Source organism: Podarcis vaucheri, assembly GCF_965113315.1.
Source record: "Podarcis vaucheri genome assembly, chromosome: 9".
NCBI lineage: Eukaryota > Metazoa > Chordata > Lepidosauria > Squamata > Lacertidae > Podarcis > Podarcis vaucheri.
Window position 1 is genome coordinate 1,608,887 of NC_138767.1, and position 26,657 is coordinate 1,635,543.

Genomic DNA, 26,657 nt, shown 5'->3' on the forward strand with positions numbered 1-26,657 from the left:
ATAAATGTAAATTGGAAATATTAAAGTATGTTGTTGTCATTTATTTGTTTGCCTTACAGTGCAGTTGCTTATTGGCCCTCTTTTCATGATTGTGTAATTTTTGTATATTGTTTGTCTCTACTTATTTCAGTCACTTTGCTCTCTGCTCTGGAATTGACAAGCGGGCTACAATAAAGGAACAATGTGAAACAACTTCCTACCTCGCAGGGGTTGGGCTAGATGACCCTTGGGAATCCCTTCGATCTCTACAATTCTATGATTTGGTAACAATTCCCAGCACCTCTACAGTTCCCAGCATGCTTTGGGGTGGTGATGTGCTTATGTGTTTCCATTTACCTTCGCAATACACACGAAGGTTCAGTTGAACTTATGCACATTATTAGCACAAACTTGTTGCTGGTCAGGATTTTTTGGGAGCAGAGCTTTGGCAAGCCTCCAGAGAAGGGAGTTCACACTTGGAAGGCTGTGTTGCAATTGTTGATGTGGAAATAGTTACTAGTCTCTTGATAGCAGCTAAAATGTCAATTTCAATGTACACAGGCCGACTCCCCCGCCTTTGTCAAAATGGTTCTTTACCATTTGGAATACAGCAATAATGTATAAGTTTGCTTACTATGTCCAAGGAAAAGAAAACTCAATTTTAGGATCACCCGTTTGTTGAAAAATGAGCAATTGCTATTTTCCCCTGGAATAAGAAATTTGGTGATGAAGTGTGACCAAACTCACTGTTTTCTTTGCTCTAACGATGTGAGATCATAATCACTGTTTTTCTTTAGTTCAGTGGTTATTGTTTATTCTTTTTCTTTTTGCATCGTTTAAAATTTCAGCTCTTTTTGTATTTGTCCAGCAGGATTTCCGCGTTAGCAGAGACCCTCTAAGAGCCACGGTGCTGCAGTGGTCAGAGTTCTGGACTAGGACCTTGGGAGGCCTGGGTTCGAATTCCCCACTCAGCCATGAAACTGTGTCCAGTTCTGGGCACCACAGTTCAAGAAGGACACTGACAAACTGGAACGTGTCCAGAGGAGGGCAACCAAAATGGTCAAAGGCCTGGAAATGATGCCTTATGAGGAACGGCTAAGGGAGCTGGGCATGTTTAGCCTGGAGAAGAGGAGGTTAAGGGGTGATATGATAGCCATGTTCAAATATATAAAAGGATGTCACATAGAGGAGGGAGAAAGGTTGTTTTCTGCTGCTCCAGAGAAGCGGACACGGAGCAATGGATCCAAACTACAAGAAAGAAGATTCCACCTAAACATTAGGAAGAACTTCCTGACAGTAAGAGCTGTTTGACAGTGGAATTTGCTGCCAAGGAGTGTGGTGGAGTCTCCTACTTTGGAGGTCTTTAAGCAGAGGCTTGAAAACCATATGTCAGGAGTGCTCTGATGGTGTTTCCTGCTTGGCAGGGGGTTGGACTCGATGGCCCTTGGGGTCTCTTCCAACTCTATGATTCTATGATTCTATGATTCTATGAAACTCACTGGGCGACCTTGCTTTCCAGGTACAGTCCGCACATTCATGCTCCATATCTGAGTGCTCTATGTTTTTTAGCTTGCAAAAACCCACATTTATTGCCATTTGGCTTTAAAGAGTGGGTTATTGAGGGGCAGAAATAAAGGGTCCTCAGACACAGAACTGTGTCTGGAGACAACATTGCAAAACCTAAGTGTGGCTATTCACCCCAAAATGGAAAGAAGCAGAAGTCCCAGCAAAGGAATAATGGATACAACAACTTATGGAATATGCAGAAAGGATGAAACTTGCCGCAAGAACAAGAAATCAAGATAACAAACTTTTTATAAAGTGCAGACTTGTGCCTAGAAAGCAGGTGTGGTGTAGTGGTTAAGAATGGTGGACTCATAATCTGGGGAACCGGGTTTCTGTCTCCGCTCCTCCACATGCAGCTGCTGGGTGACCTTGGGCCAGTCACACTTCTCTGAAGTCTCTCAGCCCCACTCACCTCACAGAGTGTTTGTTGTGGGGGAGGAAGGGAAAGGAGAATGTGAGCCGCTTTGAGACTCCTTAAAGGGAGTGAAAGGCGGGATATCAAATCCAAACTCTTCTTCTTCTTCTTCTTCTTCTTCTTCTTCTTCTTCTTCTTCTTCTTCTTCTTCAGGGGTGACAACTTGAATAAAATATTCGGGGTGGGGGCAGGTAAGCCATGCCCCGCATAATCAATCACCCGCATAATTATGCCTTGCATAATCGACATGGCGCAGGAACACCATTTGAATGGCAATGCCTATTAATTTTGGGAACACCGGCATCCTCAAATATTTTATTGGGGGTTGAAAGGAACCTCAGTCCCTAGGAGTTGGCTCCTGTGCTAGAAAGCATGGGGCGAAAGGTAAGTGTGGATGAGTCCCTGGTTTAGGATCATGGGAAGCTGTCGTTCTGTGCATCTAACTCAGTACTGTCTGCACTTGCAGTGGCTTTCCAGACTTTCAGCCTGAAATATACTTGGGGTCGAGTGTGGATTTCATGCTCTTTATTCAGCTCAGAGTAGTGAGGAATGGGAGTTCCCCCGAAATGTCTGCTTTATATACATTATTTACAGAATGGGCCCCACGTGATTGGCTAATTCTGGGATTCTCTTGTAGGCCAATCAGGTTGCAAATTCACTTCCACCTGGAGCTGGATTGGGTGGCTCCTGTGGACCAATCAGACTGCTGCATTCTGAATCCTATTGTTCTAGGACCAATCAGACTGCTGCCATTTGGATCCTATTCAACTCAGTACATAACACAGCCCTAACTCGAGGTGCCTTCAGGGATTGAACGTGGGACCTTCAAGGTGCAAAAAAGGATGCTCTACCACTGAGCTATGGATCGTTCCCTCTCAGGCTAACCTGACATAAGCTTCGTGTGTGTGTGTGTGTGTGTGTAGGTGGCCTCTGAGCCCAACCCACAACCCGCTCGGCCATCAACTTTTGCTCTGCGTCTGCCCAGTGTCCCAGCTAGTGGTGACACCCTCGTCCTCTCGGGTTCTCCCTCTCTGTCTCTCCCCCAGCCTGTCTTCTCCATCCTGCTCTGTCCCACCACAGCCAAGTTTTCTGACCCTTGGATGAACTCCACGAAAGAGACGGTCTTCACTCAAGTCTGCTCTTGCTGGTTCCACATCTGCGACCTGTTCCAACTTAAATTCTCCTTCTGTTTGGAACAGCAAATGAGAGGGGGCAGAAAAAGAAGACAAAGGATATATACTTACTCTCTCTCTCTCTCCTCCTGTAAAGAAACATCTGACAATCTGGGGAGGGAGCAGGCTTCAAAGGAGGAAAATGGAGGCAAAAAACAAAACAAATGGACATTTTGCCATAAATTTATATCCTGACAGATTTCCTCCCCTTCAACCTCCCTTTTTCTGCTTAAAGAGAAGAAGGTATTAAACGAAGCCTTGCTGCATATATCTTTTTGCCTGTCAGGAACCTAAAGAGGTTGTCAGAGAATTCGGCTGAAAACTGTAAAAATGACGATGGATGGAGAACACAAGGGGAACGAAGCAGGAGAGAAAGGAAGATTTAGTCACGTTCCTCCTTCTAACGTGGTTCAGCTACGGAATAGGTTGCCTCAGAAAGTGGTGGGTGTCCGTTTTGGTGGGGTGTTTCAATCCAAGGTTAATAAAAACTTCTTTGGGGGTAAAGTTTAAGGCACCTTTTCTTGAGATGTCAGGATTGGTTGCAGAAGACAAGGCTCAAATCTTGGCTTATTGAATGGCCCTTGGCTAACTCACAGTTCTTTAGGCTTCGTTTATTACATGCTAACCTCTGGCAACTTCTCACTGCAGAACATCTGGAGGTGGGTGTTAGCTCAAAAGGTCTTTCCCCAGTTACTCCTTGACCGCAACGTGTTGACATGAGATTGTGCCACTGGTGCCCTTAGGGTAGTTTTTAGGCATTTTAATTCCTAGTCACCCTTTTGTATGACTAAACAATTAAGACACCTATTAAATCTTCGTACTTGTGCACAGGAATACAAAGCCATAGGTCTGAAGACTCCTTTTGGGATTTTGCCTGCCCTTTCATGAGATAGCAGAGCAGCCTTCCCCAGTTTGGTGCCCTCTAGATCTGCCTTTCTCAACCTGTGGGTCCCCAGATGTTCTTGAACTACAACTCCCATCACCCCTAGCTAGCAAGGCCAGAGCTCAGGGATGATGGGAGTTGTAGTCCAAAACATCTGGGGACCCACAGGTTGAGAACCGCTGCTCTAGATATTCTTAAACTCTATTCTGCCTTAGTCAGACCACATAGAATCATAGAATCATAGAATCCTAGAGTTGGAAGAGACCACAAGGGCCATCGAGTCCAACCCCCTGCCAAGCAGGAAACACCATCAGAGCACTCATGACATATGGTTGTCAAGCCTCTGCTTAAAGACCTCCAAAGAAGGAGACTCCACCACACTCCTTGGCAGCAAATTCCACTGTCGAACATCTGGAGAACTATGTCCAATTCTGGACAACACAATTTAAGAAGGATATTGACAAGCTGGAACGTGTGCCAAGGAGGGCATCCAAGATGATCAAGGCTCTGGAAGCCAGGTCTTGTGAGGAACAGTTGAGGGAATTGGGTATGTTTAGCCTGGAGAAGAGAAGAATGAGAGAAGATATGGTAGCCATCTTCAAATATCTTTAGGGCAGTCATGTGGAAGAGGGAACAAGTTTGCTTTCTCCTGCTCTGGAAAGTAGGACTCGAACCCATGGCTTCAAGTTACACGAAAGGCAATTCTGACTAACATCAGGAAAAACGTTCTGGCAGTATGAGCTGCCCAAGGAAGGCCTCTCCTTCCTTGGAGGTTTTGAAGCAGAGTTTCGGTGGCCATCTGTCTTAGATGCTTTAGCTGAGATTCCTGCATTGCAGGGGGTGGACTAGATGACCCTCAGGGTCCCTTCCAACTCGAAAATCATATGATTCTATGAGTACAACTCCCATCAGCCATAGACAGCACATGTTGCAGTTGTAGTCCAAAATATCTGGAAGTTATCAGGCTGGGGAAGGCTGTACTAGAATTGACCTTTTGCCAATAAGGTTCTAACCATCACCTACAAGTGTTTTTTAAAGCCATGTGGATGGTCACCTGCCAGAGATGCTTTAGTTGTGATTCCTGCACTGCAAGAACCCCTTTCAACTCCATTTTATAAAGCACCAACCACTGCTGGTGCTTGATGATGATGATGATGAAGCATTTGTGGTCTTCTATGTGATTTGTTTATGGTGCTGGAGGAGAGTCTTGAGAGTCCCATGGACTGCAAGAAGATCAAACCTCTCCATTCTGAAGGAAATCAGCCCTGAGTGCTCAGTGGAAGGACAGATTCTGAAGCTGAGGCTCCAAGACTTTGGCCACCTCATGAGAAGAGAAGACTCCCTGGAAAAGACCCTGATGCTGAGAAAGATGGAGGGCACAAGGAGAAGGGGAAGACAGAGGAGGAGATGGTGGGACAGTGTTCTCGAAGCTAACAGCATGAATTTGACCAAACTGCGGGAGGCAGTGGAAGACAGGAGGGCCTGGTGTGCTCTGGTTCATGGGGTCACGAAGAGTCGGACACAACTAAGCGACTAAACAACAAATGTGATTTGTTTCCTGCGCTAAATACAGATAAAACCAGTGAGGTGAAGGACAGCACAGGACAGCACTCTGTGAACTGAAGGGAGGAATTAAAAACTGCTCTGACGGGCTGACCAATTGTGGAATAAGTTCCCAGGACAAAGCCTCTGGAGAGAGCTTCAGAAAGGCTGTCACTGAAATGGTTTCACTTAAGTGACACAATACAATAAGGTCCTTGCTTTACCCAGGGATCAATCAGTTGTTGGCTGAAGCCAGAGAAAAGTCGAATTGGTGTTTGCTCTAGCCGAAGAGTGCTTTTCCCCAGGGTGGGGGGGGGGGAAGCAGTGGAACAGGAGGAAGGTTGAATAAGTCCTGATAGCCAGAGCGTCGCTGGCTCCAACTGCTCATTCCTCATTAATATGAGCCATACAACTCACTTTTCTATGATTGATACATACATACATACATACATACATACATGCACACACGTAAGTAACATATAAAAACAAAAACAAAACCAATCCGTAAAAAAGAATGTTGCCATCTTTTGCCAACTATTTGCTTAGCTTATTCAATTAGTTTTTTCAATCCAATTTATTCAAAATAATATTCTGATTTATTTTTTTAAGTGCTCCTGGTGAATCAAGCAGCAGCCTTTAATATACATATTTATATGTACGGTCATACCTTGGGTTGCGATCGCTGCTGGTTGCGCGTTTTCGGGTTACGGACGTGCCAAACCCGGAAGTATCGGAATGGGTAACTTCCGGGTTTTGGCGCTCACGCATGCGCAGAAGCACTAAATCACACTTTGCACATGCACAGAAGCGCCAAATTGCATCATGCACGTGCACAGGCGCAGCGCTGTGGGTTGTGAACATGCCTCCTGCACAGATCATGTTTGCAACCCGAGGTTCCATTGTACTTTAACACAGAGAATCATAGAAGCATAGAATTGTAGAGTTGGAAGGGATCCCAAGGGTCATCTAGTCCAACCCCCTGCAAGGCAGGAGTCACAGTTTGAATCCCGACAGAAGGCCACCCAACCTCTGCTTTGAAACCTTCAACAAAAGAGAGCCCACCACTTTCAGAGGGAGTCCATTCCACTGTTGAATGGCTCTTACTCTCAGAAAGTTATAATAATAATAATAATAATAATAATAATAATAATAATAATAATAAATTATTTATACCCCGCCCATCTGGCTGGGTTCCCCCAGCCACTCTGGGCAGCTTCCAACTGAATATTAAAAACAATACAGCATCAGACATTAAAAACTTCCCTAAACAGGGCAGTCTTCAGTTGTCTTTTAAAAATAAGATGGTTCTTTATTGCCTTCATATCTGATACGTGGGCATTCCACAGGGTGGGCGCCACCACCAAGAAGGCCCTCTGCCTGGTTCCCTGTAACCTCAATACTCGCAGTGAGGGAACCGCCAGAAGGCCCTCGGAGCTGGACCTCGGTGTCCGGGCTGAACGATGGGGGTGGAGACACTCCTTCAGGTCTACTGGACCGAGGCTGTTTAGGGCTTTAAAGGGCAGCACCAACATTTTGAATTGTGCTCGGAAACGTACTGGGAACCAGTGTAGATCTTTCAAGACCGGTTTTATGTGGTCTTGGCGGCTGCTCCCAGTCACCAGTCTAGCTGCCGCATTCTGGATTAATTGCAGTTTCCGAGTCACCTTCAAAGGTAGAGCGCATTGCAGTAGTCCAAGCGAGAGATAACTAGAGCATGCAGTCCAGTTCCTAATGTCCAGTCAGAATCTCCCTCTGGAGCAGGAGAAAACAAGCTTGCTCCATCTTCCATGGGACAGCCCTTCAGATATTTGAAGATGGCAGTCACATCTCCTCTCGGTCTCCTCTTCTCCAGGTTAAACATTCCCAGATCCCTTAACCATTCCACAACAGACTTGGGCTGTAGGCTTGTTTAAGGCTGGGATGTGGGCGGTTTGGAGTGAGACCACACCAGGTACATCAATTCCCCTAATCCCAATTTTCTAAGAGGATCTAAGAAGTATTTATAGAACAGAGACACTAAAACCTCCTCTCCCGGCATAACCCCTGACAAACAGACATTGATTAAGGTCCTCTGGCAAGGAGATGGAGATGTTGGCTTAGGAAAAGGAATCAGGGGTGGGGGAGAGAGGCAAACTTAGGAAGATCTGAACTGTTTTTTACCTTTGGGCCACGCAGGACCATAAAATAAAAAAGTGTGAGTGTTTGTGGGGAGAGAGAGAATAGGGGGAAGGGGAGGTTGGAATGAGTTTGCCGGCTCTGCTAGCAAGAAATCTTGGATGGTGATGGGATGGTAGACTGCCAGGAGACATTAAAACCAGATAAGAACCGAATAGCAGAAAAATGTCCTCGCTGGATCCAACCAAAGGCCTGTCCAATCCAACATTCCCTTTCCCAAATGCGGCCAGCAAGATATTTCTGGAAGCTCAAAAGGAAGACAAGAAGGGGTCTGCCATCTCTTATGGGTTTGCTCCCAGCAGCCAGCCCTCAGAGGTAAACTTCTCCTGAACATGGAAGCTTCATTTTTTATCGTTGCAAAGCTTAATCCCTGTTAGACAAATTATTCCATGCCTTTTCCCCAAACAAGCCCAGATAGAACCTCCCAATGCCCCTAAGAGATTGTGTTCTTCCTCTGTGCTTGATTCTTAAATGCCCTCTGTCTTTTAGCAGAAGACTTCAAAAGCAAAGTTCCAATGATTCACTGACTGATCAGTTAGATTAATCGGTTACCTTTTCGCTGACTGAGTGAGGGCCCCAGAAAGAATGGGCAAAGATTTCTCCCCCCCCCCCGATTGTTGTGCTTTTTATTGATTTTCTTACATGGTAAAAAGTATACATTCCAAATAAGATACAGAGGAAACAAAAGATTTCCAAATAAACAAATATATATATGAATCCTTAAATTCCTAAAGAAGACTTGTATTATTTAAATATTTTTCTTAATTCACAATTACTTAATTTCTCCATATGACTTCCAACCTCCTCACTGAGGGTTCATCCTTCCCCCCCCTTTTTTCTTATCACTGCTTCAATATTCCTTATCTCCATTTTTTCTTTATTCTATCTCATGCATTCTTTATCTAACTCATAGATTGAGGAGTTTAGTCAAAGCCTGTCCAGGTTTTCACTTGTGGACAATGTCTAATTAAATATCCTTTATAAATTCTGAATGGGCAAAGGTTTCTTTTCCATCACCATGCTTATAAAATGTGTGAATTGCCAAAAGTGTCATCTTAAAAGAGGGGCATTTTCCCCTTCTCAGACAACTGGGAGAGACTGGCGAAGGGACATCGTGGCTCAGGGACAGATCACATGCTGGACATGCAGGCACTCTCAGGTCCAGCCCCTGGCAGAAACTCTAGGTAGGAATCTCCAGCTGCACAAATATAAAATATGGGGGACGCATACATGCAAAAAAGGATTTGGGGGTCTTAGTGGACCACAAGCTTAACGTGACTCAAAAGTTTGATGCCGCAGCAAAAAAATCTAATGCTATTCTAGGCTGCATCCACAGACGTCTAGTGTCCAGATCAAGGGAAGTCATAGTCCTACTGTATTCTGACTTGGTCAGACCACACCTGGAATACTGTGTCCAGTTCTGGACACCACAATTTGAGAAGGATATGGAAAAGCTGAAAGGAGTGAAGAGGATGGCAACCAAGATGATTGAGGGTCGGGAAACCAGGCCTTATGAGAAATGGTTGAAGGAGCTGGGTATGTTTGACCTGCAAAAGAGGAGACTGAGAGGAGATATGATAGGTAAAGGGAGCCCTGACCGTTAGGTCCAGTCGCGGACGACTCTGGGGTTGCGCGCTCATCTTGCTCTATAGGTCGAAGGAGCCAGTGTTTGTCCACAGACAGTCATGTGGCCAGCATGACTAAGCCGCTTCTGGCGAACCAGAGCAGTGCACAGAAACACCGTTTACCTTCCCGCTGGAGCGGTACCTATTTATCTACTTGCACTTTTTTGCATGCTTTCGAACTGCTAGGTTGGCAGGAGCAGGGACCGAGCAACGGGAGCTCACCCCGTTGCGGGGATTCAAACCACCGACCTTCTGATCAGCAAGCCTTAGGCTCTGTGGTTTAACACACAGCGCCACCCGCGTCCCAGGAGATATGACAGTCATCTTCAAATACCTTAAGGGCTCTCACACAGAGGAGGGAACGTATTTGCTTTCTCCTGCTCTGAAGGGCAGGACCCAGGGGTGTAGTAAGGGGTGGGTGGGGGATGAGGACCGCCCTGGGTGTCATCCCTGAGGGGGGGCACTTACCGCGGGGCCTGGCCTTCAGCATGTCCAAGCCACACATCTCTCCTGGGAGTGACGTAGTGGCTCGGGCCCCCAAAATGGCAGCATGGGGGTTGCGTCCACCAGGCAGACTCTGTGGGCAGCTTGCCGTGGCACCCCCGTGTGTGGATCACCCTGCCCCTGCCGCTCTGGATGCCGGAGCAGCCAGCTACGCCCCTGGCAGGACCCAAATCAATGGGTCCAAGTTACAAGAAAGGGAATTCCAACTAAACATCAGGAAGAACATTTTGAGGGCAAGAGCTATTTGATGGTCGAACAGACTCCCTCAGACGCTCACACTGGCCCTGGGCAGGAGTTTGCTAACCATTTAGTGCCTGGAGGCGGTTGGAGGATGGATGGCGGCTAACAGATTGAGGTTGAATCCTGACAAGACAGAAGTACTGTTTTGGGGGGACAGGAGGCGGGCAGGTGTGGAGAGCTCCCTGGTCCTGAATGGGGCAACTGTGCCCCTGAAGGACCGGGTGTGCAGCCTGGTAATCATTCTGGACTCACAGCTGTCCATGAAAGTGCAGATCAATTCTGTGTCCAGGGCAGCTGTTTACCAGCTCCACCTGGTATGCAGGATTAGACCCTCCCTGCCCACAGACTGTCTTGCCAGAGTGGTGCATGCTCTAGTTATCTCCCGCTTGGACTACTGCAATGCGCTCTATGTGCAGCTACCTTTGAATGTGACCCAGAAACTACAACTAATCCAGAATGCGACAGATAGACTGGTGACTGGGAGCCAAGACCATATAACACCGGTCTTGAAAGACCTACATTGGCTCCCAGGACATTTCCGAGCACATTTCAAAGTGTTGGTGCTGACCTTTAAAGCCCTAAAAGGCCTCGGTCCAGTATACCTGAAGGAGCGTCTCCACCTCCATCGTTCTGCCCGGACACTGAGGTCCAGCGCCGAGGTCCTTCTGGCGGTTCCCTCGCTGTGAGAAGCCAAGTTACAGGGAACCAGGCAGAGGGCCTTCTCGGTAGTGGCGCCTGCCCTGTGGAACGCCCTCCCACCAGCAGATGTCAAAGACAACTACCAAACTTTTAGAAGACATCTGAAGGCAGCCCCGTTTGGGGAAGCTTTTAATGTTTAATAGACTATTGCATTTTAGTGTTCTGTTGGAAGCCACCCAGAGTAGCTATGGAAACCCAGCCAGATGGGTGGGGTATAAATATATTATTATTATTATTATTATTATTATTATTATTATTATTATTATTATTATTATTATATTTAGGGTCTAAGGGCTGCAATCACCCTTGGCCAACTGTTCCAGGAGTTGCGTGCTGGGGGTTGCTGGGATGGTGGCCAAAAGTGGGCATGTCTACCCATATGCTCACATGCTCTTTTGCAAGAACCCCCAAGGGATCCATGAAGATCACCTGTGGGGGCACAGTGCACCTTCCCCGTCCATCAGATTCTCAGTCTGAACACTGGGATGGAGGTTCTCTGCATCTTCATCTGGGTTTTTGGCAGGGAGGGTACCTAGGTTTAAGCCTTTCCAGAGACTCCAGAGTCCAGGCTGGGGGTCAACTCCTCCCACCCCGCAAAACCCCCACCCAGAGGTATATCAGTTTCAAGTGCCCTTGGCAGCCGCGATGGCCTTTTCCACGCGACGCCTCGTGCCAATAGCTGGCCCACCTCCGCAACACAGAAGCTCTCGACACCAACCCTTTGGCCCGACCCTGCTGGGAAAACCGATTTCCTCTCTCACTAGGAGAACGGGCAAAAATAGCTTTCCAAGTGGCAGGCGGCCACCTGTCAACAGGACCAGAAGCCAATGTGCAAAGCAAAGTTTGGGGAATAACAAGGCAAGAAAGGGTGGCGCGGAAAAGAAGAGAAGATTCTGGGGTTGGGGGGTGTTTCTCAGAGCAGCCAAAAATATCCCAACGCTATTGTCTCCTTGGGAATTCGGAACATTTTACCCACAATGCTTTGCCTTGAAAAACAATCTGTTTTGGAGCCTGGCGTAACCTAAAGTGACTGTATATTATTAAGGATTTAACTTTGAACTCCAGCATTTGGTTCCCATTATATAATCATTAATATCCTCCCTGCCTTCCATTTCAGCTCAAATCCTTCATGCAAGGTTCCCTCCTTCTCTCCGGGTCCCTGAGCAATAGCTCTTGATTCCGCGGCCCTTTTTCCTGGACCATCACTCTTTCCTGCAACGGGAGCTGTGTTTGCTTTAACCACGGTCGATCCGGCCATGTGCCCTGGCTTGAGAGTGTGCGATGGCTGGTCGCAAGTCTCCCTTCCCTGTAGTCCCCCCTCCCTCTCTTTGGCCTCACCCCACATCACCCCCCACCCCAAGCGATCACTTTTCCCTTGGCATGCTAAGAAATTCTTGAGCCCATGTGAGGTGCTGCCACAGGGCTGGGCTCACCTATAATAATAATAATATACTCCTAATCGGGTTATATGCCTGTTGTCTTTGTCCATGGAATTTTCTAAGCAGGAATACTGGAGTGGCTTGCCGGTTCTTGCTCCAGGTGGATCATGTTTGGCCAAAACTCTCCACTATGGCATGTCCATCTTGGGTGGCCCAAAAAGGCATAGCTCATAGCTTCTCTGAGTTATTCAAGCCCCATTGCCATGGCAAGATAGTGATCCATGATGGGGATTTTGAATTCTAGTGCTGGAGGAGACTCTTGAGAGTCCCATGGACTGCAAGAAGATCAAACCTATCCATTCTTAAAGAAATCAGCCCTGAGTGCTCACTGGAAGGACAGATCCTGAAGCTGAGGCTCCAAGACTCTGGCCACCTCATGAGAAGAGAAGACTCCCTGGAAAAGATCCTGATGTTGGGAGAGATGGAGGGCACAAGGAGAAGGAGACAACAGAGGACGAGATGGTTGGACAGTGTTCTTGAAGCTACCAGCATGAGGGAGGCAGTGGAAGACAGGAGTGCCTGGCGTGCTCTTGTCCAGGGGGGTCACGAAGAGGTGGACACAACTAAACGACTAAACAACAACAATCGGGGTATAGAATCATATACAATCATATACATATGAGTTGGAAGGGACTCTGAGGGCCATCTAGTCCAACCCCCTCCAAGCCGGGATCTCCACACACAGTCCCCCATCCCGTTTGAAACCATACTGGGCCCTGCTTAGCTTTGCCAATGTGCTAGCAGTTTTATTGCTGCTCCCGTGGGTGGGTGGGAAGGGAAGGGGCTGCAGTTGCAAAGATGAGATCGACCCAACTGAGGACCTCTTCTGCATCTTTTCATTCCCTTCCTCCAGAGTCTGAGCTTTTACAAAGGTGGAACGGGCATTACGTGGCACCTGCAGCAGTGCCAATCCTGCCAATCAAAGTGGGCACCTTGTTCGGCGAGGTGATCTCATAAGCAAACTGGTCCCAATAGTAAGACATTGAACTTGCCTGCAAAGGAGGATTAGGCAAATTCATGGAGGAGAGGGCTACCGTTCTTAAATTTGAAGGGCTGGGATATAATTTGTGAGACCGTTGCTTGCGTGTGGTCTTGTACCAGGCCAACTCGAGAGGCAGAGGTCTGGCGTTCCTCGTGAGAACTTGCCATGGATTCTGGAGGTTACGCAACAGGAAGTTGGATGTGGTGGGTCCCCACGCTCTGTTAGTCACATCAGCGGCATTGGACATTAATGTGTTTTAAATCCTATTCTGTGTACAGAGGCCATTGTTTTCCAGAGAGGATGTGGCGACCCTTCTCCTTGAAGTGACCTAAGAAAGGGCTGGATCAGGCCCAGAGTCATCGTGGTGAAGGTAAAGTGCTGCGTTGTCCCCATATGACTTTATGAAACATGACCCTCTTGGGGAAGAAAGTGAGAGACACAAGATGTGCGACCAGCAGTGGTGAACCTTGGAAATGTGCCACCCTGCATGAGACCATTTAGTGCCCTCTCCCCAGTCTTCAGGGCACCAGCTGAAGCTGGTCTTTGGGAAAGAGGCGAGGCTCTGGCAGGACCCTACCGCTCTTCGACCTCCTTCCCAAAGCATGGTAAGCTCTTGTCCAGCTTTGGGGAGCAGGGAGGAAGACTCTAGGACCCTGCCCAAGCCCTCACGCTTCCTTCCCAAAGCTGGGCAAGTGCTTGCCAGGCTTTGAGAAGGTGCCCTCCTCAGCAGCACACCTGGTGCAACTGCACAGCTCGTCCTGCCCTAAATCCACCTCTGCTCCCAACAAGGAGTAAGACAGGGACCAGCGTGGTTTCCCTTTGCTCAGGTGAACAGAAGAACAGAGGAGGAGCTTGGCTGCTTTGGTCAGGCCAAAGGTCCATCTAAGCCATGGTCCTGTTCCCACAGGGGCCAACCAGATGACCCCAAGGGGAGCCTGCAAACACTTCCAGTTTCCAGCAACTGCTATCCCAAGGATGTAGCATCATGGACACCCGCTATGGGTAGCCTTCTCCAGTCCTCTTTTCAAGCCATCCAGGTTGGTGACCCTAACTGCTTCTTGTGGAAATGGATTCCATAGTCCAGCTATGTGAGGAAGTATTTTCTTTTATATTTCCTGGGTCTTCCAACTTTCAGCCTCGTTGGAGGTCCACAAGTTCTAGTGTTGTGAAATCAGGAGGAAAGCTTCTTCCTGCCCACTTTCTCCATTGCTTGCATGATTGTTTACACTTTTATCACGTCCCCCTTTCCTTGCCACTTTGTAAACAAAAGGTCCCAAATGTTGTAACCTTCCTCACAGGTAGGGATGGATGGATCTGTCCATTTTGGCTCTCTCAGTTCCTCATTTTTCTAGCCTTCAATTCAGTTCTCAACATCTCCGCAACACCTTGCAAATTATTATTATTTTATTCTCAAGAAAATTCTTCTGCGTTTGAGTGTAAATTTCTCCCAATGCGCACGTTCTATGTGAAACTTTGAATAATGTACACACATTAGGTTCTCCTAATAGAAGGCATTTGCCTCCACAACCATTTTCACGCACTTCTTCTGTGTGCATCTCTGGTTGATTGGACAACTGCATTGCTAAATTTGGAAAGTACGAATTTGACAAATTTGCCTTTGAATGTGAATTGAATTCCTCCCCTCATCCCTTCTCACAGCAAAGATGACCCAACCTCTTGACCCTTTCAGTTGCCATTCCCTGACCCTTTCCCATTCTGTCCTTTTTTGAGATCCAGTGCAGGAATCACAGCTAAAGGATCCTAGACAGGTGGCTATCTAACCTCTGCTCAAAAGTCTACAATGGTGGAGAGTCCACCACCTTCCAGGGGAATCTGTTTCATTCCACTGTCGAACATCTCATGCACTCAGAAAGTCCTTCCTGATGTTTAGTTAGAATCCTCTTCCTTGCTATTTGAATCCATTGGTTTAGGGCCTGGCCTCTGGAGCAGCAGAAAACAAGCCTGCTGTATCTTCCATGGGACAGCCCTTGAGATATCTGAAGATGGCTCTCAGAACTCCTCTCAGTCTTCTCTTCTCGAAGCTAAACATCCCCAACTCCCTCATCCATTCCTCTCAAGGCTTGGTTTCCAGATGCTTGATCCAGTCCTTGAAAGACCGCCAAGCCGTGTAAATGCCTGACGTTGGGTCTGCTATTTAAAAGCACAGGAGCAACCATGAAGATGGAGCCAAACCAAATTTGTGGGATGTTGAAATAATTGGTAAGCAATGCAATGCACTCATCTTTCCTGCTGACATTTCCCCTGCTGACAGCTTGAAGATCTGAATATAGGGTTCCTTCCCTCCATCCAAACCTGGTCCTCTGCAGTAACCCTCCCCACTAACGGGTCAACGGAAGGATCCAGCGATGCAAAGAGTAGAATCGTAAGATGGTGCAATGACCCCGTTCTACTCGTGGGCAAGATGAAGAGGCTGGCAACATCAGAAAGTGCCTGTTGAGCAGGGCCATTGGGTGATGGATGGATGACGCTGGTCAAGAGCCAGTTCTCAGCGATTCCTGCAACAGGAGATGTTCTTGGCTAAAAAGTGGCGCTGGTTATTGTTGTCATCATCAATCACATGCAACTGCTAGAACGGTCTGTTGTTATTGGTTCCTGTTCCACCTGCAAAGCACGTGCGGACGAAACACAAACCGGAACGGTCTCATTGCTTGGCCTCTCTGCCAAGGCACTGCTGAGATGCCTTGTCCTCTGTGCTTGCCGTGCCTTAAGGATATGAGAAAAGCCCGGCAGCTGGATCCGATCAGAGGCCCATCTGAACTGGCAGCCACTCTGATGCATGTGGCAGGGATGGGGACCCTGCAGTCCTCTAGGTGTCGTTGGTCTCCAGCTCCCATCCATCCCTGCCTGCAAGGCCAATCGGTCAGGAATGATGGGAGTTGGAGTCCAACAACATCTGGAAGGCCCCCCACAGGTTCTCCAGGCGTAGAGGAACAAGTGAGGATTATGAACCACTGCCTGAAGTTGGTTTGTTTCCCTAATGCGTCTCTAACCACAATTGATCTGGGTTTTATTTATTTATCTATTGCATTTCATAGAAGCATAGAATTGTAGGGTTGGGAAGACCCCAAGGGTCATCCAGTCCGACCCCTTGAATGTTTTAAAGAGTTGTTTGTACTGATAGCTTGATAGTTTGGTTGTCTTTGTAAAACACTTCAGGTTTTGTTTCTTACAATCACGCAGCATAGAAATTTAAGGAAATAGATAAAATAAAATAAGCACAACAATAAACTCTTCTGCAATGGGAGCAGCAGGCAGCTCCACCAACCCGGCACAAAACAGGGAACGGCCATCCATACTTTTAGAAGTATTTATTGTATTTCTAGCCCAACTTTCTCTCCAAGGAACTCAAGGTGGGGGACATGGTCCCTAGGATGGAGTAGTATTGTTTTTGTTTGTTAGCATGTGGTGCTGTGGGTTAAACCACAGAGCCTAGGGCTTGCCGATCAGAAGGTTGGCGGTTCAAATCCCTGTGACGGGGTGAGCTCCCGTTCCTCAGTCCCTGCTCCTGCCAACCTAGCAGTTCGAAAGCACATCAAAGTGCAAGTAGATAAATAGGTACCGCTCTGGCGGGAAGGTAAATGGCGTTTCCGTGCGCTGCTCTGGTTCGCCAGAAGCAGCTTAGTCATGCTGGCCACATGACCCAGAAGCTGTACGCCGGCTCCCTCGGCCAGTAAAGCGAGATGAGTGCTGCAACCCCAGAGTCGGCCACGACTGGACCTGATGGTCAGGGGTCCCTTTACTTACTCAGATGAAAGGCAGTAGAGAAATTTAATAAATAAAATAAATAAAAATAAGCAGTAGGTTAGGCTGAGAGGCAGTGACTGGCCCCCGAGTTCACCCAGTGAGTTTCATGACCACATGGGGATTTGAACCTGGTCTCTTCCTGTCTCTCTAACTACTAAACCGCACTGCCTCTTGGGTGTAACAAGTAACCATGGTTGATTGGGGAAGGAGGTGTGAGTTTCACCTCTCCTCCTTGTGGCCTCCCCAGAGGAGGAGAAGGAAGAGTGGAGCTGGTGAGCCCAGAGGTTTGCACATGGTTGTACTTTGAGCAAACCAGACCAACGTTTACCTCATAGCATTGCCTACATGTATGGTGACACTGTCAAAGAATCCTCAAGGCTAATGAGGCAGAAGTGATGGTCTTCTTTATGTTTTATAGTTGTAGCTTCAATCATACTTTTGGAGGGCCATCTTGTCAGTGATTGCAGGGGATCGGGCTAGACGACTCTTCCGGCCTCTTCCAACTCTACAGTTCTATTATTCTATAATTTTCACTAGTTTACCCGATAGAAACATTAGACCAATAGTCCAGTGACTTTCTGCCTTCCCCACAGATCCTTCATCCATTTTTTAAAAATAATAATGTCACATTGGCTAATGTGATCAATTTTTAAGACAATGTGTGCATTAATTGTCAGAAGAGCGGTGATTTCACATTTGAGCTCCTTAGGAACCCTCAGCCGGATGATGTTCTCTGGACCTGGAAGGTTGTTAATTTGCAATTTGTCAATTGACTCTGCAACTTTGATCTGCTTTCACCTCTCTGTGACTTGCCCAGCTGCTGACTTAGGAGCCTCAATGACCCCAGTGGGACTTATTTCTGAGCAGAAATGCACAGGATTAGCTTTTCAAATGCCCTTCCTTGCAAAAACTGACTTGAGCAATGTTTTCAATAGCAAAGATGATGAATGCAGAAGAGTCTCTTAGCAATTTTCCTCTTCTCTTCCTTCAGTAATTCTTTGAAACCTTCCTGATCTAAAGATCCACCCTTCTCCCTGGACAGTTTTCTCTTCCTAAGAGCCACACAACAGTGGATCAGACTTCCTCGGACTCTCCCTGGTGGACTCTCCTGCCTCAGAGAATTTTAAGACACAAGTTGGATGGCCATCTGTCAGGGATTCTTAAGCTGTGATTTGTGTATTGGGTTGGATTAGATCAGGCATGTCCAGCTCCCAAGAGACTGTGATCTACTCCCACTATAAAAAAACTGGCAGTCATCTACCCATTGGATTGACCAAAGTTGTTGATCTTTTTGGAGGGAGGAAGACCTGATGTTTTTGAGCTTTTTTTTCCTGGGGGGGGGGGGGGAAACCAGGATCACACAATCAACCAGGATCAACCAGGGATGCCTCGTGATCAACCAGTAGATCACAATCGACTGGTTGGACATGCCTGGACGAGATCATTCTTTGGGTCCTTTTCATCTCTACAATCCCATGATTGTTATTTTTTTCTAATTTAAAAACACATTCATTTAATATTAAAACAAATCATAGCACTAAATTTCCCACAATATCAAGAGTTATTGGGGGGAAATCTGAGACATTCTTGCTGAGCAGAGTTGGAAAGGAGGTAGCACAAGATAGGAGAAAACTATTCCTATATGTAATTGCAGCAGCCAGAATACTCCTTGCAAAGAACTGGAAAGGAAATCACATACCTACAAAAGAGGACTGGTTAATTAAACTAACAGAGTTTATGGAATTGGCAAAATTCACTGCGGTAATAAGATATCAAACACACCAGAAATTAAGGGCACAATTGTTATGATTCGAATAATATATATAATATATGAACAAACACTGCTCTAAAGATAACATGCTGATATGTTTAGACTAAGCTTGTAAGGGGACTTGATGTTATACCATAATAGTACTATAAAAGAAGTAAATACAGCAATAAATGATATGCAGTGTAAATAAGAACTTAAATGACTCAAAGATGACGAGCGCTGGTGGACGGGAGTCAAATGGGTGTGGTACGTCATCCATGTTTCTTTCTTATCCTTTCCCTTTACTCTCTTCGGTTTTTGGGGTTAAGTGTGTGTACTTTATTGTTTATTTGTTTGTAAATATGCTTAAATAAAACGTTAAAATAAAAATTCAAGAGTTACCCTACAGCTTTGTCCACTGCCATAAAACCACAGAGCAATCAACCCTCAATTCCCCATCACGGTCATGTTGGCTTGCCAAATGCCCTCAACTGACATCCAGCTACCAAACTGGTTTACTACACATTTTCAGACAAGGTATCCCCACCACAGACACCTCTGCGATGATGATGGCATTAAAATATCCTGTTCTTCTTCAGTAAAAGAAAAAAAGGAGACCAAATTGTGTCAAAGGTATCTTTTTGGGAGAGGCCTTTCCTTCCATTGTTGGGCAATAATTAGTCTAGCTGCTGGGAAATTAATTCTTTAGATCAGGGGTCAGCAACCTTTTTCAGCAGGGGGCTGGTCCACTGTCCCTCAGACCTTGTGGGGGGCCGGACTATATTTTGAAAAAAAATATGAACAAATTCCTATGCCCCACAAATAACCCAGAGATGCATTTTAAATAAAAGGACACATTCTACTCATGTAAAAGCATGCTGATTCCTGGACCGTCCGTGGGCCGGATTTAGAAGGCAATTGGGCTGGATCCGGCCTCCGGGCCTTAGGTTGCCTTCCCCTGCTTTAGATTTCTGGGTAGAATTTGGGGTCAGATCTAAGGATAGTAAGGCAAGTGCTGAATTAGGAGAGATGCTTGTTTAGTTATTTTGGAGGTCAGATGAAATACTTTTTCCCAAAAGGCATGGACCATGATTCTATTATTCTGATATGTTTTAAGATGTCAGAATTGTTTGTTTTTATTTTTTTTAGCAGCATGCCTCTCAAATTCTTTTTCGCTTGCCTTATTGTCAGCTTCCATTGGCTTCACCAGGGATTTTGCTCTTTCTTATTGCCCTCATTTGGGAAAAACTTCCCCGTCCGAAAAGATGCATCTTTGCCTTTTATGGTTTCCTCAACAGTCACAACTATTTAACTTGGTGGGATCCTCTTCAATTTGTTTGTACGTTTTCCCATCTGGGGCATACCTTTGCTTGAGCTTCTAATTATCTTCAGTTCTCTTAAATCCACCTTCACCAACTGGGTCCTTGCAGAGTATTCTGGACTACAGTTCCCTTTCTGGCTGGGGATGATGGGAGCTGTAGTGCAAAACAGCCGGAGGGCACCCGGTTGGTGAACGTTGTTTAAAATCATCCCCATAATGAACAGGCTCACTTCATTCCCCCAACTGCCTTGAAAAAGTTCCTTCATGCGAAATCCAAGGTGGCTTTGCTTTATGGGCAAATTTCTGTTTTTCGTGTATATTGACTTGAAAGGAGCTTTCTTGTGCCGTGGTCTTGAGTTGATGTTTGTTTGTTTGTTTCCTATTCCACAATTTCTCCCCCAAGGAGCCCAACGTGGTTTACATGGTCCCCCCCCTCACAACAACCCTGTGAGATAAGTTTGACTGAGAGGCAGTAACCAGTCCAAGGTCACCCAAGGACCTTCATGGGTCAGTGGGGATTTGAACCCAGGTCTTGCGGGTCCTAGTCGAGCACTGTAACCGCTACACCGCACTACCTCATTTATGTCCCCTGCAGGGCCTTCTCAGTGGTGGCGCCCGCCCTGTGGAATGCCCTCCCATCAGATGTCAAGGAAATAAGCAACTTATCTGACTTTTAGGAGACATCTGAAGGCAGCCCTGTTTAGGGAAGTTTTTAATGTTTGACATTTATTCTGTTTTTAATCTGTTGGGAGCTGCCTAGAGTGGCTGGGGAAACCCAGCCAGACGAGCAGGGTATTAATAATAACAACAATAATGGTAATAATAATAATAATAATAATAATAATAATAATAATAATATCCCTTAACTTCTCATGCCAAGTCATTGAGCCCCACTCAGGATTAAGCCCAGGGCTGCCAGTTTAACTGTCCCTCTGTACAATCTGTGAGTGTAGAAAAGGCCTCATGAACTAGATCTGCAAGTCTGAACCAAATTTTGCTACTATAGCCCTCTATCCAAAGAATTAAGCAATGTGGGCAGCAGATCCTTTGTCGCCTTTGCAAAGTTGTAAGGCTGCCATTTTGGGCTCTCTTTTCTGCCCCTCAATTTTTTATTCCCTTCTATAGAGCTCACTGTGGCTTGGGCCCAGTCTTAAGTTAACCTTCCTCGCTCCGTTGTTGTGCAGGAAAAATGGGGCAAACCTCAAACAGTTAATATTTATCCATTCTTCGGCTCAGGAGGAATCTTAACGTGGGGTTTGGGATCAAAAACTGGAATCCATTGATTTATAGGTATGATTTTGTGCAAATTTGTATGGTTAAGATCTTAAGCTGAATAGATGTGCATTTGGTTTCTTATGAACAGTTCTTATATAAATTTTATATGTTCATTTTTAGGGTTTCTTCCTGCTTTTAAATACTTGGCTTCCATTTCACTGCTATCCTTGGCAAAAGCTCTTCCCTTTGGGGTATTAATTGATCTTTTATTTATGAGAGGTGTTTTTTCTCTTATTGCTGATTATTTTTGTTGACTATTACCTGTATGTGTACCAACTAGAGGGTGATTGGCAGGCTGTATATCTGATAAATATTATCCCTACATATTTCCAATATATTTAAATGTATTATTTTGCGTTTGAGAGTCTTGTGTGATCACGAGGCTCAAACTCAGGCTGAAAAAGTTTGAACTAGTACAAAGGGGCTATGCAAAGTGCTGATTGGCTGCTTGCCTGCCTGTGCCATCCCCCAAACCTTTCCCCATTATCCCTGCCTAGCAACTGATGACACCCAGGGGGCACCAGATGGGAATGGGTGAAGATGAATTTCTGTGGAAAGGCAGAACTATTTCAATGGTCTGATTGTTTAAAAACATAAAGGCGGGCTTGTTAGGTCAGGCCAACAGCCCATGTAGTCCAGCATTCTGTTCTCACAGTGGCCTACTGGCAAATAGAAGGGGAAGAAATGGAGGCAGTGAGAGATTTTACTTTCTTGGGCTCCATGATCCCTGCAGATGGTGACAGCAGTCACGAAATTAAAAGATACCTGCTTCATGGGAGAAAAGTGATGACAAACCTAGACAGCATCTTAAAAAGCAGAGACATCACCTTGCCAACAAAGGTCCGTATAGTTAAAGCTATGGTTTTCCCAGTAGTGATGTATGGAAGTGAGAGCTGGACCATTAAGAAGGCTGATCACCGAATAATTGATGCTTTTGAATTCTGGTGCTGGAGGAGACTCTTGAGAGTCCCATGGACTGCAAGAAGATCCAACCTCTCCATTCTGAAGGAAATCAGCCCTGAGTGCTCACTGGAAGGACAGATCCTGAAGCTGAGGCTCCAAGACTTTGGCCACCTCATGAGAATAGAAGACTCCCTGGAAAAGACCCTGATGTTGGGAAAGATGGAGGGCACAGGGAGAAGGGGATGACAGAGGACGAGATGGTGGGACAGTGTTCTCGAAGCTACCAGCATGAGTTTGACTAAAATGTGGGAGGCAGTGGAAGACAGGAGTGCCTGGCGTGCTCTGGTCCAGGGGGTCATGAAGAGGCAGACACGACTAAATGACTAAACAACACAACAACCAGATGCTCATTATGGGAAACCCGCAAGCAGGACTTGAATACAAGAGCAGGACTACTCCTGAAGTTTCCAGCAACTGAGATTCAGAAGCATTGCTTCTTCCTGCTGTGGAGGCAGAGCAGAGCCATCATGGCAAGTAGCAATCAATGGCTCCATCCCTGAAGGTCCCAAGATTCATCCCTGGGGCATCCAAGGAAAAGGATCAAGTTGCGGTGTTTGCAGAAGATCACTCTTTGCTTGTGTCCACAGGTCTGGATGGGGGAACCATCTTAGCCTGGGATATGGCAGCCTCCGTCATCCCATGTGTGAACCTCGCCTTTGGTCTTCCATCCTTGGGAAAGTCAGCATTCCTCCATCGCTTGCTCCCAGACCATCCGAATCTGCCCCCTGCTTTGAAATCCATCTCCGGAAGGCTGACGAACGGTTATGAAATACAAATTTGAGTTTCTTGGTGGCATAGAGCAAGCAGCGCAGTTGAAATTAAATCATGTTTAGATTAAAGAGGACAGAGTATTGAAAATATTTTCCTTCGAGTTTTACAGTACAATTAGGAACTGTTTAAGCTTTCGATTCTCGCGGCTTCGAAGTCAGGGCTGTGGTTAACCGACTGCTCAAGATATATTCCTCTCGGCTTGGGCTGGGGAAGGTCATCCCTGTTTCGTTGTGGAATTATACCTTCCACTGCAGAGGCCGCTTATCTCAGTATCTGCAATTTGCAGGGTCTCCCGCAAAAGGAAATCTTTTATTAAGCATCCTATTTGCCTTTGCTCCAGGCAGGCAGACTAAATAAACTCCAGCGTAGACTTTGCACTTTCCCCTCACGCCGGCCACATCCAAGAATCACAGACAATGCTGGTTTGCAAGAAAGAGAGAATTTTAAGAAAAACAAGCGGCTCAGAAGCCCTCGTCAACTCCTCCTGCTGGATTCCTCAAAAGAATTTATTTCATTACTATAAGTGCTGTTGACTTAGTGTGAGTTTCAGCACTTGGATTCTTGGATAGCTTGAAGAAAACCACGATCTCCAAGATAAATACATTATGCAAAGCAAGAGCTTCATTCTTTCACTGATATGTGGTCCAGCGCCAACTGCACCCCCACAGAAAAAGGGCTCCCTGGGCTAAGCAAAGGACGAGGCCTCAGCTGCCTCGGTGCAAAATGCCACGGCCACAAGAGGAAGCGGGTGGTGGACAGAAGGCCACAGGACTTGTGCAAACTCCATGTCACAGAATCATAGAATGGTACAGTTGGAAGAGACCCCGAGGGTCATCTAGTCCAACCCCCTGAAATGCAGGAATCACAGCACTTTCAGAAACAGCTTGTCGATATCCAATTGTGGTGCCCAGGACATGGGTCTTTGGGTAGGGCTAGTCTGGACTCTTTGCAATGACAGCCACGATGATCTTTCTCACTCTCCAGTACTCACTGTTGTAAACTAATTTAGACTCATAGAATCATGCCATAAGAAAGCTGCAGAGATAGCGCAGGATAGTGCGCACCCCAGAAATGATCTCTTTCAGCTTCTGCCTTCTGGAAGAAGGTACAGGGTTATAAAGACTAGGACTAGCCGCCTGAGAAACAGTTTCTATCAAAATGTGATTTTGGTTTTTAATGCAGTGCCAAGGGCTTACTGATCAGAAGGTCAGTGGTTCGAATCCCCGCAACGGGGTGAGCTCCTGTTGCTCAGTCCCTGCTCCTGCCAACCTAGCAGTTCAAAAGCACGTCAAACTGCAAGCAGATAAATAGGTACCGCTCTGGCGGGAAGGGAAACAGCATTTCCGTGCGCTGCTCTGGTTCGCCAGAAGTGGCTTAGTCATGCTGGCCACATGACCCAGAAACTGTATGCCGGCTCCCTCGGCCAATAAGGCGAGATGAGCGCCACAACCCCAGAGTCGTCCGTGACTGGACCTAACGGTCAGGGGGTCCCTTTACCTTTTAAGGTAGTCTCTATGGGAGTATGTTGTATTTAATTATGGGGTATCAGAGATCTCTTGTGCTCAGATCCTGCTTGCGGGTATCCCATAATGGGCATCTGATTGGCCACCGTGAGAAGAGGATACAGGATTAGATGGACCATTGGCTAGATCCAGCAGTCTCGTCTTATGTTTTTACATTTTTAACTTCTAACTTTCTCACATAGCTTCTTATTCTTTTTCCCTCAACTCCCTTGACCTGCTCAGTTTTTCTCAGTTTTCACTCCCATTTCCTGCACGGACTAAAAGGGAACCCATTGGGTTCGCTCCAAGAGAGGGAATGTGGCACGTATGCACTTCGATAGGAAAATATTGTACATTGTCGTCACGATGCAAGAGAGTTTGTTTTTCATTGAGCTGGGCAAGAGGTCATGGAACAAGGAGTGGGGAATTTTGGGTTCAGAACAAGTCAGGAAAATTGCGGTCATCCCTGCAATGTGTGATGGGCCAGTGGAATCCCTGCTCCCCATGGGATGAGTCGCAAACCCTCTTACTTGAGCCATCATGGAGTGTCCCGGGCAAACCCTCTGGGATCACAGAGCATGGAACAAGCCCGCTGTGACCCAATTTGGAATGGTGGCCAGATGAATGACCTACTGCCATCAATCTTTTTCCACCCTTTTAGAGTCACAGTGGGAGTCGCAGAAATAAGCATGACGTGCCCATGTGACTTGTGGATCTCATACTGGCCTGTTTGGGGCACTCGTCAGTCACCAGCCCATGAGACAACATCAGTTAATGCCTCACGGAAGGGCAGGGATCTTGGAAAGATTCAGGAAAGTGGGGCTGTTCCTCCCTTCTCTTCCCTGCTTCAGTGCAGGGCATCAAAGAAATGGTCAGAGAAACTGTGTCACGGTCCAGTTCACAGGTGATCGAAGTCCCGGCTGCGGATGATGGGACCGGGGGCAAGATGGTGGGGTGGGAGCAGGAATGAGAGTCCAGAAGCCAGCAGTCAGAAAGCCAAGAGTCCGAGGGTAGGATAGCCAGGAGTCAAGAAGCCAAGGGTCTAAGGATCAAGAAACAAGGAGTCACAAAGTCAGGGATCCAAGGGTCAGGAAGCAAGGAGTCAGGAAGGGTCCGAGGATCAAGAAGCAGGGAGTCAAGAAGCAAAACACAGCAAGCCAGGAAGCGTGTTGCTATGGCAAAGAGCCAAAGGGAAATGCTGACCTTATATCCCTTCACAGCTCTTGCCACCAGGTGCTGTGAGTTACCAATTGACCTCACCTGTGCGGCCGTGCCTTGCCTCTTCAGAACAAACTTAGGAAGGCCCCAGTCCTGCAGAGTCCTATTGGTCACAGGGCCTGGCTCCTGCATGCATTCCTGGCAGACTGGACTGGAGCATCTCCACAAAGGAAGTCTGGATCACAGTCGTAGAATCATAGAATTGTAGAATTCGTAAGGACCCTGAGGGTCATCCAGTCCCACTCCCTGCAATGCAGGAATCTCAACTCTGCTTAAAAACCTCCAATGAAGGAGAGTCCACCACCTTCTGAGGAAGTCTGTTCCACTGTCAAACAATCCTTCCACCTAGGTCTTGTACGCCTATGTCTCTTGTTATTGTTCAGTCATTTAGTGACCCCCTGGACCAGAGCATGCCAGGCACTCCTGTCTTCTATTGCCTCCTGCAGTTTGGTCAAACTCATGTTGGTAGCTTTGAGAACACGGTCCAACCATCTTGCCCTCCGTCGTCTCCTTCTAGGTTTGATCTTCTTGCAGTCCGTGGGACCTCTACATCAGTGGTAACACCCATCGGAGAAAAGCACGTCATCAAGATGGTGGCAACTTCAAATCTTGCCTTCTCAAAAAGGAAGGGAGGGAGGAAGGAAGGGGTCACCACCAGGGAGACCCCATCACTTTTGGTATAAATGACACTAGAGTCCTATGTCTAGGAGAAAATTGGCAACCTTCAAGGTATTAGGGCAGGTCTGGAGTACCATTGGCCATTCAGATCTTGCTAGAAGATGTTGGAGGCATCTAAGGAAACCAGTGTGGCTGCATAAGGAGTTTATAGATGAGGTGAGATTTAAGAAGGACATGTATAAGAAATGGAAGG